This window comes from Lissotriton helveticus, chromosome 4_1 (assembly GCF_964261635.1).
Source record: "Lissotriton helveticus chromosome 4_1, aLisHel1.1, whole genome shotgun sequence".
In the NCBI taxonomy this organism is placed as follows: domain Eukaryota; kingdom Metazoa; phylum Chordata; class Amphibia; order Caudata; family Salamandridae; genus Lissotriton; species Lissotriton helveticus.
In genome coordinates, this window is record NC_136063.1 from 403,945,269 (window position 1) to 403,958,082 (window position 12,814).

A 12,814-nucleotide genomic window follows, 5' to 3' on the forward strand; every position below is an offset into this window, starting at 1 on the left:
CCTTGCAAAGCTAAGAATTTGACAAAAAAACACATTTTCCTCACATTTCTGTGGTGGAAAGTTCTGGAGTCTGCGTGGATCAACAAATTTCCACCCGCCCAGCGTTCCCCCAGGTCTCCCGAGAAAAATGGTACCTCACTTGTGTGGGTAGGCATAGTGGCTGCGCCATGAAACAGCGCAAAACGCAACGTGGTTACACCTCAATTTCCCAGTGAAATCTTGTGCTTTTTGGACAAAGAGACTACCTTTTGTTTTTGAGCCCTAGCTCTGCCAGCACCTAGGAAAACCTAGCAAACCTATACATTTTTGAAACGTAGACACCCAGGGGAATTCAGGATGGGGTGACTCGACTGCCTACCACCAGGTTGTGTTACCCAGAATCCCTTTCAAAGCGAAGAATTTGACAAAAAAACACATTTTCCTCACATTTCTGTGGTGGAAAGTTCTGGAATCTGCGTGGATCAACAAATTTCAACCCACCCAGCGTTCCCCCAGGTCTCCTGAAAAAAATGGTACCTCACTTGCGTGGGTAGGCATAGTGGTTGCGACACGAACCAGCGCAAAACGCAAGGTGGTCGCACCTCAATTTCCCAGTGAAATCTTGCCCTTTTTGGACAAAGAGACTACCTTTTGTTTTTGAGCCCTAGCTCTGCCAGCACCTAGGGAATTCTAGCAAACCTATACATTTTTGACAAGTAGACACCCAGGGGAATTCAGGATGGGGTGACTCGACTGCCTACCACCAGGTTTTGTTACCCAGAATCCCTTGCAAAGCTAAGAATTTGACCAAAAAAACACATTTTCCTCACATTTCTGTGGTGGAAAGCTCTGGAATCTGCGTGGATCAACAAATTTCCACCCACCCAGCGTTCCCCCAGCTCTCCCGAAAAAAAATGGTACCTCACTTGCGTGGGTAGGCATAGTGGCTGCGACACGAAACAGCGCAAAACGCAACGTGGTCGCACCTCAATTTCCCAGTGAAATCTTGCGCTTTTTGGACAAAGAGACTATGTTTTGTTTTTGAGCCCTAGCTCTGCCAGCACCTAGGGAAACCTAGCTAGCTAACCTATGCAGTTTTGAAAAGTAGACACCCAGGGGAATTCAGGATGGGGTGACTCGACTGCCTACCACCAGGTTTTGTTACCCAGAATCCCTTGCAAAGCTAAGAATTTGAAGAAAAAACCACATTTTCCTCACATTTCTGTGGTGGAAAGTTCTGGAATCTGCGTGGATCAACACATTTCCACCCACCCAGCGTTCCCCCAGGTCTCCCAAAAGAAATGGTACCTCACTTGCGTGGGTAGGCATAGTGGCTGCGGCACGAAACAGCGCAAAACGCAATGTGGTCGCACCTCAATTTCCCAGTGAAATCTTGCGCTTTTTGGACAAAGAGACTACGTTTTGTTTTTGAGCCCTAGCTCTGCCAGCACCTAGGGAATTCTAGCAAACCTATACATTGTTGACAAGTAGACACCCAGGGGAATTCAGGATGGGGTGACTCGACTGCCTACCACTAGGTTTTGTTACCCAGAATCCCTTGCAAAGCTAAGAATTTGACAAAAAAACACATTTTCCTCACATTTCTGTGGTGGAAAGTTCTGGAGTCTGCGTGGATCAACAAATTTCCACCCACCCAGCGTTCCCCCAGGTCTCCCGAGAAAAATGGTACCTCACTTGTGTGGGTAGGCATAGTGGCTGCGCCATGAAACAGCGCAAAACGCAACGTGGTTACACCTCAATTTCCCAGTGAAATCTTGTGCTTTTTGGACAAAGAGACTACCTTTTGTTTTTGAGCCCTAGCTCTGCCAGCACCTAGGAAAACCTAGCAAACCTATACATTTTTGAAACGTAGACACCCAGGGGAATTCAGGATGGGGTGACTCGACTGCCTACCACCAGGTTGTGTTACCCAGAATCCCTTTCAAAGCGAAGAATTTGACAAAAAAACACATTTTCCTCACATTTCTGTGGTGGAAAGTTCTGGAATCTGCGTGGATCAACAAATTTCAACCCACCCAGCGTTCCCCCAGGTCTCCTGAAAAAAATGGTACCTCACTTGCGTGGGTAGGCATAGTGGTTGCGACACGAACCAGCGCAAAACGCAAGGTGGTCGCACCTCAATTTCCCAGTGAAATCTTGCCCTTTTTGGACAAAGAGACTACCTTTTGTTTTTGAGCCCTAGCTCTGCCAGCACCTAGGGAATTCTAGCAAACCTATACATTTTTGACAAGTAGACACCCAGGGGAATTCAGGATGGGGTGACTCGACTGCCTACCACCAGGTTTTGTTACCCAGAATCCCTTGCAAAGCTAAGAATTTGACCAAAAAAACACATTTTCCTCACATTTCTGTGGTGGAAAGCTCTGGAATCTGCGTGGATCAACAAATTTCCACCCACCCAGCGTTCCCCCAGCTCTCCCGAAAAAAAATGGTACCTCACTTGCGTGGGTAGGCATAGTGGCTGCGACACGAAACAGCGCAAAACGCAACGTGGTCGCACCTCAATTTCCCAGTGAAATCTTGCGCTTTTTGGACAAAGAGACTACGTTTTGTTTTTGAGCCCTAGCTCTGCCAGCACCTAGGGAATTCTAGCAAACCTATACATTTTTGACAAGTAGACACCCAGGGGAATTCAGGATGGGGTGACTCGACTGCCTACCACCAGGTTTTGTTACCCAGGATCCCTTGCAAAGCTAAGAATTTGACAAAAAAACACATTTTCCTCACATATCTGTGGTGGAAAGTTCTGGAATCTGCGTGGATCAACAAATTTCCACCCACCCAGCGTTCCCCTAGGTCTCCCGAAAAAAATGGTACCTCACTTGCATGGGTAGGCATAGTGGCTGCGACACGAAACAGCGCAAAACGCAACCTGGTTGCACCTCAATTTCCCAGTGAAATCTTGCCCTTTTTGGACAAAGAGACTACCTTTTGTTTTTGAGCCCTAGCTCTGCCAGCACCTAGGGAAACCTAGCAAACCTATATATTTTTGAAAACTAGACACCCAGGGAAATTCAGGATGGGGTAACTCGCCTGCCTACCACCAGGTTTTGTTACCCAGAATCCCTTGCAAAGCTAGGAATTTGACAAAAAACAAACAATTTTTTTTCGCATTTCTGTGGTGGAAAGTTCTGGAATCTGCGTGGATCAACAAATTTCCACCCACCCATCGTTCCCCCAGGTCTCCCGAAAAAAATGGTACCTCACTTGCGTGGGTAGGCATAGTGGCTGCGGCACGAAACAGCGCAAAACGCAACGTGGTCGCACCTCAATTTCCCAGTGAAATCTTGCGCTTTTTGGACAAAGAGACTACGTTTTGTTTTTGAGCCCTAGCTGTGCCGGCACCTAGGGAAACCTAGCAAACCTATACGTTTTTGAAAAGTAGACACCCAGGGGAATTCAGGATGGGGTGACGTGACTGCCTACCACGAGGTTTTGTTACCCAGAATCCCTTGCAAAGCTAAGAATTTAAAAAAAAAACACATTTTCCTCACATTTCTGTGGTGGAAAGTTCTGGAATCTGCGTGGATCAACAAACTTCCACCCACCCAGCGTTCCCCCAGCTCTCCCGAAAAAAATGGTACCTCACTTGCGTGGGTAGGCATAGTGGCTGCGACACGAAACAGCGCAAAACGCAACGTGGTCGCACCTCAATTTCCCAGTGAAATCTTGCGCTTTTTGGACAAAGAGACTACGTTTTGTTTTTGAGCCCTAGCTCTGCCAGCACCTAGGGAATTCTAGCAAACCTATACATTTTTGACAAGTAGACACCCAGGGGAATTCAGGATGGGGTGACTCGACTGCCTACCATCAGGTTTTGTTACCCAGGATCCCTTGCAAAGCTAAGAATTTGACAAAAAAACACATTTTCCTCACATTTCTGTGGTGGAAAGTTCTGGAATCTGCGTGGATCAACAAATTTCCACCCACCCAGCGTTCCCCTAGGTCTCCCGAAAAAAATGGTACCTCACTTGCATGGGTAGGCATAGTGGCTGCGACATGAAACAGCGCAAAACGCAACGTGGTCGCACCTCAATTTCCCAGTGAAATCTTGCCCTTTTTGGACAAAGAGACTACCTTTTGTTTTTTAGCCCTAGCTCTGCCAGCACCCAGGGAAACCTAGCAAACCTATACATTTGTGAAAACTAGACACCCAGGGGAATTCAGGATGGGGTGACTCGACTGCCTACCACCAGGTTTTGTTACCCAGAATCCCTTGCAAAGCAAAGAATTTGACAAAAAAAAAGAATTTTCCTCACATTTCTGTGGTGGAAAGTTCTGGAGTCTGCGTGGATCAACAAATTTCCACCCACCCAGCGTTCCCCCAGGTCTCCCGAGAAAAATCGTACCTCACTTGTGTGGGTAGGCATAGTGGCTGCGACACGAAACAGCGCAAAACGCAACGTGGTTACACCTCAATTTCCCAGTGAAATCTTGCGCTTTTTGGACAAAGAGACTACCTTTTGTTTTTGAGCCCTAGCTCTGCCAGCACCTAGGGAAACCTAGCAAACCTATACATTTTTTAAAAGTAGACACCCAGGGGAATTCAGGATGGGGTGACTCGACTGCCTACCACCAGGTTGTGTTACCCAGAATCCCTTTCAAAGCGAAGAATTTGACAAAAAAAACACATTTTCCTCACATTTCTGTGGTGGAAAGTTCTGGAATCTGCGTGGATCAACAAATTTCAACCCACCCAGCGTTCCCCCAGGTCTCACGAAAAAAATGGTACCTCACTTGCGTGGGTAGGCATAGTGGCTGCGACACGAACCAGCGCAAACGCAACCTGGTCGCACCTCAATTTCCCAGTGAAATCTTGCCCTTTTTGGACAAAGAGACTACCTTTTGTTTTTGAGCCCTAGCTCTGCCAGCACCTAGGGAAACCTAGCAAACCTATATATTTTTGAAAACTAGACACCCAGGGAAATTCAGGATGGGGTAACTCGACTGCCTACCACCAGGTTTTGTTACCCAGAATCCCTTGCAAAGCTAGGAATTTGACAAAAAAAACACATTTTCCTCACATTTCTGTGGTGGAAAGTTCTGGAATCTGCGTGGATCAACAAATTTGAACCCACCCAGCGTTCCCCCAGGTCTCCTGAAATAAATGGTACCTCACTTGCGTGGGTAGACATAGTGGCTGCGACACGAAACAGCGCAAAACGCAACGTGGTCGCACCTCAATTTCCCAGTGAAATCTTGCCCTTTTTGGACAAAGAGACTACCTTTTGTTTTTGAGCCCTAGCTCTGCCAGCACCTAGGGAAACCTAGAAAACCTATACATTTTTGAAAAGTAGACACCCAGGGGAATTCAGGATGGGGTGACTCGACTGCCTACCACCAGGTTTTGTTACCCAGAATCCCTTGCAAAGCTAAGAATTTGACAAAAAAAACACATTTTCCTCACATTTCTGTGGTGGAAAGTTCTGGAATCTGCGTGGATCAACAAATTTGAACCCACCCAGCGTTCCCCCAGGTCTCCCGAAAAAAACTGGTACCTCACTTGCGTGGGTGTTCATAGTGGCTGCGACACGAAACAGCGCAAAACGCAACGTGGTCGCACCTCAATTTCCCAGTGAAATCTTGCCCTTTTTGGACAAAGAGACTACCTTTTGTTTTTGAGCCCTAGCTCTGCCAGCACCTAGGGAAACCTAGCAAACCTATACATTTTTAAAAAGTAGACACCCAGGGGAATTCAGGAATGGGCGACTCGACTGCCTACCATCAGGCTTTCCTACCCAGAATCCCTTGCAAAGCTAAGAATGTGACAAAAAAAACACATTTTCCTCACATTTCTGTGGTGGAAAGTTCTGGAATCTGCGTGGATCAACAAATTTCCACCCACCCAGCGTTCCCCCAGGTCTTCCAAAACAAATGGTACCTCACTTGCGTGGGTAGGCATAGTGGCTGCGACATGAAACAGCGCAAAACGCAACGTGGTCGCACCTCAATTTCCCAGTGAAATCTTGCGCTTTTTGGACAAAGAGAACACCTTTTGTTTTTGAGCCCTAGCTCTGCCAGCACCTAGGGAAACCTAGCAAACCTATACATTTTTGAAAAGTAGACACCCAGGGAAATTTAGGATGGGGTGACTCGACTGCCTACCACCAGGTTTTGTTACCCAGAATCCCTTGCAAAGCTAAGAATTTGAAGAAAAAAACACATTTTCCTCACATTTCTGTGGTGGAAAGTTCTGGAATCTGCGTGGATCAACAAATTTCCACCCACCCAGCGTTCCCCCAGGTCTCCCAAAAAAAATGGTACCTCACTTGCGTGGGTAGGCATAGTGGCTGCGGCACGAAACAGCGCAAAACGCAATGTGGTCGCACCTCAATTTCCCAGTGAAATCTTGCGCTTTTTGGACAAAGAGACTACGTTTTGTTTTTGAGCCCTAGCTCTGCCAGCACCTAGGGAATTCTAGCAAACCTATACATTGTTGACAAGTAGACACCCAGGGGAATTCAGGATGGGGTGACTCGACTGCCTACCACTAGGTTTTGTTACCCAGAATCCCTTGCAAAGCTAAGAATTTGACAAAAAAACACATTTTCCTCACATTTCTGTGGTGGAAAGTTCTGGAGTCTGCGTGGATCAACAAATTTCCACCCACCCAGCGTTCCCCCAGGTCTCCCGAGAAAAATGGTACCTCACTTGTGTGGGTAGGCATAGTGGCTGCGCCATGAAACAGCGCAAAACGCAACGTGGTTACACCTCAATTTCCCAGTGAAATCTTGTGCTTTTTGGACAAAGAGACTACCTTTTGTTTTTGAGCCCTAGCTCTGCCAGCACCTAGGAAAACCTAGCAAACCTATACATGTTTGAAAAGTAGACACCCAGGGGAATTCAGGATGGGGTGACTCGACTGCCTACCACCAGGTTGTGTTACCCAGAATCCCTTTCAAAGCGAAGAATTTGACAAAAAAACACATTTTCCTCACATTTCTGTGGTGGAAAGTTCTGGAATATGCGTGGATCAACAAATTTCAACCCACCCAGCGTTCCCCCAGGTCTCCTGAAAAAAATGGTACCTCACTTGCGTGGGTAGGCATAGTGGTTGCGACACGAAGCAGCGCAAAACGCAAGGTGGTCGCACCTCAATTTCCCAGTGAAATCTTGCCCTTTTTGGACAAAGAGACTACCTTTTGTTTTTGAGCCCTAGCTCTGCCAGCACCTAGGGAATTCTAGCAAACCTATACATTTTTGACAAGTAGACACCCAGGGGAATTCAGGATGGGGTGACTCGACTGCCTACCACCAGGTTTTGTTACCCAGAATCCCTTGCAAAGCTAAGAATTTGACAAAAAAGAACATATTTTCCTCACATTTCTGTGGTGGAAAGTTCTGGAGTTTGCGTGGATCAACAAATTTCCACCCACCCAGCGTTCCCCCAGGTCTCCCGAGAAAAATGGTACCTCACTTGTGTGGGTAGGCATAGTGGCTGCGACATGAAACAGCGCAAAACGCAACGTGGTTACACCTCAATTTCCCAGTGAAATCTTGCGCTTTTTGGACAAAGAGACTACCTTTTGTTTTTGAGCCCTAGCTCTGCCAGCACCTAGGGAAACCTAGCAAACCTATACATTTTTGAAAAGTAGACACCCAGGGGAATTTAGGATGGGGTGACTCGACTGCCTACCACCAGGTTGTGTTACCCAGAATCCCTTTCAAAGCGAAGAATTTGACAAAAAAAACACATTTTCCTCACATTTCTGTGGTGGAAAGTTCTGGAATCTGCGTGGATCAACAAATTTCAACCCACCCAGCGTTCCCCCAGGTCTCCTGAAAAAAATGGTACCTCACTTGCGTGGGTAGGCATAGTGGTTGCGACACGAAACAGCGCAAAACGCAACCTGGTTGCACCTCAATTTCCCAGTGAAATCTTGCCCTTTTTGGACAAAGAGACTACCTTTTGTTTTTGAGCCCTAGCTCTGCCAGCACCTAGGGAAACCTAGCAAACCTATATATTTTTGAAAACTAGACACCCAGGGAAATTCAGGATGGGGTAACTCGCCTGCCTACCACCAGGTTTTGTTACCCAGAATCCCTTGCAAAGCTAGGAATTTGACAAAAAAAAACAAAAATTTTTCGCATTTCTGTAGTGGAAAGTTCTGGAATCTGCGTGGATCAACAAATTTCCACCCACCCAGCGTTCCCCCAGGTCTCCCGAAAAAAATGGTACCTCACTTGCGTGGGTAGGCATAGTGGCTGCGGCACGAAACAGCGCAAAACGCAACGTGGTCGCACCTCAATTTCCCAGTGAAATCTTGCGCTTTTTGGACAAAGAGACTACGTTTTGTTTTTGAGCCCTAGCTCTGCCGGCACCTAGGGAAACCTAGCAAACCTATACATTTTTGAAAAGTAGACACCCAGGGGAATTCAGGATGGGGTGACGTGACTGCCTACCACGAGGTTTTGTTACCCAGAATCCCTTGCAAAGCTAAGAATTTGAAAAAAAAACACATTTTCCTCACATTTATGTGGTGGAAAGCTCTGGAATCTGCGTGGATCAACAAATTTCCACCCACCCAGCGTTCCCCCAGCTCTCCCGAAAAAAATGATACCTCACTTGCGTGGGTAGGCATAGTGGCTGCGACACGAAACAGCGCAAAACGCAACGTGGTCGCACCTCAATTTCCCAGTGAAATCTTGCCCTTTTTGGACAAAGAGACTACCTTTTGTTTTTTAGCCCTAGCTCTGCCAGCACCCAGGGAAACCTAGCAAACCTATACATTTTTGAAAACTAGACACCCAGGGGAATTCAGGATGGGGTGACTCGACTGCCTACCACCAGGTTTTGTTACCCAGAATCCCTTGCAAAGCAAAGAATTTGACACAAAAAAAAAATTTTCCTCACATTTCTGTGGTGGAAAGTTCTGGAGTTTGCGTGGATCAACAAATTTTCACCCACCCAGCGTTCCCCCAGGTCTCCCGAGAAAAATGGTACCTCACTTGTGTGGGTAGGCATAGTGGCTGCGACACGAAACAGCGCAAAACGCAACGTGGTTACACCTCAATTTCCCAGTGAAATCTTGCGCTTTTTGGACAAAGAGACTACCTTTTGTTTTTGAGCCCTAGCTCTGCCAGCACCTAGGGAAACCTAGCAAACCTATACATTTTTGAAAAGTAGACACCCAGGGGAATTCAGGATTGGGTGACTCGACTGCCTACCACCAGGTTGTGTTACCCAGAATCCCTTTCAAAGCGAAGAATTTGACAAAAAAAACATATTTTCCTCACATTTCTGTGGTGGAAAGTTCTGGAATCTGCGTGGATCAACAAATTTCAACCCACCCAGCGTTGCCCCAGGTCTCACGAAAAAAATGGTACCTCACTTGCGTGGGTAGGCATAGTGGCTGCGACACGAACCAGCGCAAAACGCAAGGTGGTCGCACCTCAATTTCCCAGTGAAATCTTGCGCTTTTTGGACAAAGAGACTACCTTTTGTTTTTGAGCCCTAGCTCTGCCAGCACCTAGGGAAACCTAGAAAACCTATACATTTTTTTAAAGTAGACACCCTGGGGAATTCGTGATGGGTTGTCTCGACTGCCTACCACCAGGTTTTGTTACCCAGAATCCCTTGCAAAGCTAAGAATTTGACAAAAAACACATTTTCCTCACATTTCTGTGGTGGAAAGTTCTGGAATCTGCGTGGATCAACAAATTTGAACCCACCCAGCGTTCCCCCAGGTCTCCCGAAAAAAACTGGTACCTCACTTGCGTGGGTAGGCATAGTGGCTGCGACACAAAACAGCGCAAAACGCAACGTGGTCGCACCTCAATTTCCCAGTGAAATCTTGCCCGTTTTGGACAAAGAGACTACCTTTTGTTTTTTAGCCCTAGCTCTGCCAGCACCCAGGGAAACCTAGCAAACCTATACATTTTTGAAAACTAGACACCCAGGGGAATTCAGGATGGGGTGACTCGACTGCCTACCACCAGGTTTTGTTACCCAGAATCCCTTGCAAAGCAAAGAATTTGACAAAAACAAAAATTTTCCTCACATTTCTGTGGTGGAAAGTTCTGGAGTCTGCGTGGATCAACAAATTTCCACCCACCCAGCGTTCCCCCAGGTCTCCCGAGAAAAATGGTACCTCACTTGTGTGGGTAGGCATAGTGGCTGCGACACGAAACAGCGCAAAACACAACGTGGTTACACCTCAATTTCCCAGTGAAATCTTGCGCTTTTTGGACAAAGAGACTACCTTTTGTTTTTGAGCCCTAGCTCTGCCAGCACCTAGGGAAACCTAGCAAACCTATACATTTTTGAAAAGTAGACACCCAGGGGAATTCAGGATTGGGTGACTCGACTGCGTACTACCAGGTTGTGTTACCCAGAATCCCTTTCAAAGCGAAGAATTTGACAAAAAAAACACATTTTCCTCACATTTCTGTGGTGGAAAGTTCTGGAATCTGCGTGGATCAACAAATTTCAACCAACCCAGCGTTCCCCCAGGTCTCACGAAAAAAATGGTACCTCACTTGCGTGGGTAGGCATAGTGGCTGCGACACGAACCAGCGCAAAACGCAACCTGGTCGCACCTCAATTTCCCAGTGAAATCTTGCCCTTTTTGGACAAAGAGACTACCTTTTGTTTTTGAGCCCTAGCTCTGCCAGCACCTAGGGAAACCTAGCAAACCTATATATGTTTGAAAACTAGACACCGAGGGAAATTTAGGATGGGGTAACTCGACTGCCTACCACCAGGTTTTGTTACCCAGAATCCCTTGCAAAGCTAGGAATTTGACAAAAAAAACACATTTTCCTCACATTTCTGTGGTGGAAAGTTGTGGAATCTGCGTGGATCAACAAATTTGAACCCACCCAGCGTTCCCCCAGGTCTCCCGAAATAAATGGTACCTCACTTGCGTGGGTAGGCATAGTGGCTGCGACACGAAACAGTGCAAAACGCAACGTGGTCGCACCTCAATTTCCAAGTGAAATCTTGCGCTTTTTGGACAAAGAGACTACCTTTTGTTTTTGAGCCCTAGCTCTGCCAGCACCTAGGGAAACCTAGAAAACCTATACATTTTTTAAAAGTAGACACACAGGGGAATTCAGGATGGGGTGACTCGACTGCCTACCACCAGGTTTTGTTACCCAGAATCCCTTGCAAAGCTAAGAATTGGAAAAAAAAAACACATTCTCCTCACATTTCTGTGGTGGAAAATTCTGGAATCTGCGTGGATCAACAATTGTGAACCCACCCATCGTTCCCCCAGGTCTCCCGACAAAAATGGTACCTCACTTGCGTGGGTAGGCATAGTGGCTGCGACACGAAACAGCGCAAAACGCAACGTGGTCGCACCTCAATTTCCCAGTGAAATCTTGCCCTTTTTGGACAAAGAGACTACCTTTTGTTTTTGAGCCCTAGCTCTGCCAGCACCTAGGGAAACCTAGAAAACCTATACATTTTTGAAAAGTAGACACCCAGGGGAATTCAGGATGGGGTGACTCGACTGCCTACCACCAGGTTTTGTTACCCAGAATCCCTTGCAAAGCTAAGAATTTGACAAAAAAAACAAATTTTCCTCACATTTCTGTGGTGGAAAGTTCTGGAATCTGCGTGGATCAACAAATTTAAACCCACCCAGCGTTCCCCCAGGTCTCCCGAAAAAAACTGGTACCTCACTTGCGTGGGTGTTCATAGTGGCTGCGACACGAAACAGCGCAAAACGCAACGTGGTCGCACCTCAATTTCCCAGTGAAATCTTGCCCTTTTTGGACAAAGAGACTACCTTTTGTTTTTGAGCCCTATCTCTGCCAGCACCTAGGGAAACCTAGCAAACCTATACATTTTTGAAAAGTAGACACCCAGGGGAATTCAGGATGGGGCGACTCGACTGCCTACCACCAGGCTTTCTTACCCAGAATCCCTTGCAAAGCTAAGAATGAGACAAAAAAAACACTTTTTCCTCACATTTCTGTGGTGGAAAGTTCTGGAATCTGCGTCGATCAACACATTTCCACCCACCCAGCGTTCCCCCAGGTCTTCCAAAACAAATGGTACCTCACTTGCGTGGGTAGGCATAGTGGCTGCGACATGAAACAGCGCAAAACGCAACGTGGTCGCACCTCAATTTCCCAGTGAAATCTTGCGCTTTTTGGACAAAGAGAACACCTTTTGTTTTTGAGCCCTAGCTCTGCCAGTACCTAGGGAAACCTAGCAAACCTATACATTTTTGAAAAGTAGACACCCAGGGAAATTTAGGATGGGGTGACTCGACTGCCTACCACCAGGTTTTGTTACCCAGAATCCTTTGCAAAGCTAAGAATTTGATTAAAAAAACACATTTTCCTCACATTTCTGTGGTGGAAAGTTCGGGAATCTGCGTGGATCAACAAATTTCCACCCACCCAGCGTTCCCCCAGGTCTCCCGAATAAAATGGTACCTCACTTGCGTGGGTAGGCATAGTGGCTGCGACACGAAACAGCGCAAAACGCAACCTCGTCGCACCTCAATTTCCCAGTGAAATCTTGCCCTTTTTGGACAAAGAGACTACCTTTTGTTTTTGAGCCTTAGCTCTGCCAGCACCTAGGGAAACCTAGCAAACCTATACATTTTTGGAAACTAGACACCCAGGGAAATTCAGGATGGGGTAACTCGACTGCCTACCACCAGGTTTTGTTACCCAGAATCCCTTGCAAAGCTAGGAATTTGACAAAAAAAACACATTTTCCTCACATTTCTGTGGTGGAAAGTTCTGGAATCTGCGTGGATCAACAAATTTGAACCCACCCAGCGTTCCCCCAGGTCTCCCGAAATAAATGGTACCTCACTTGCGTGGGTAGGCATAGTGGCTGCGACACGAAACA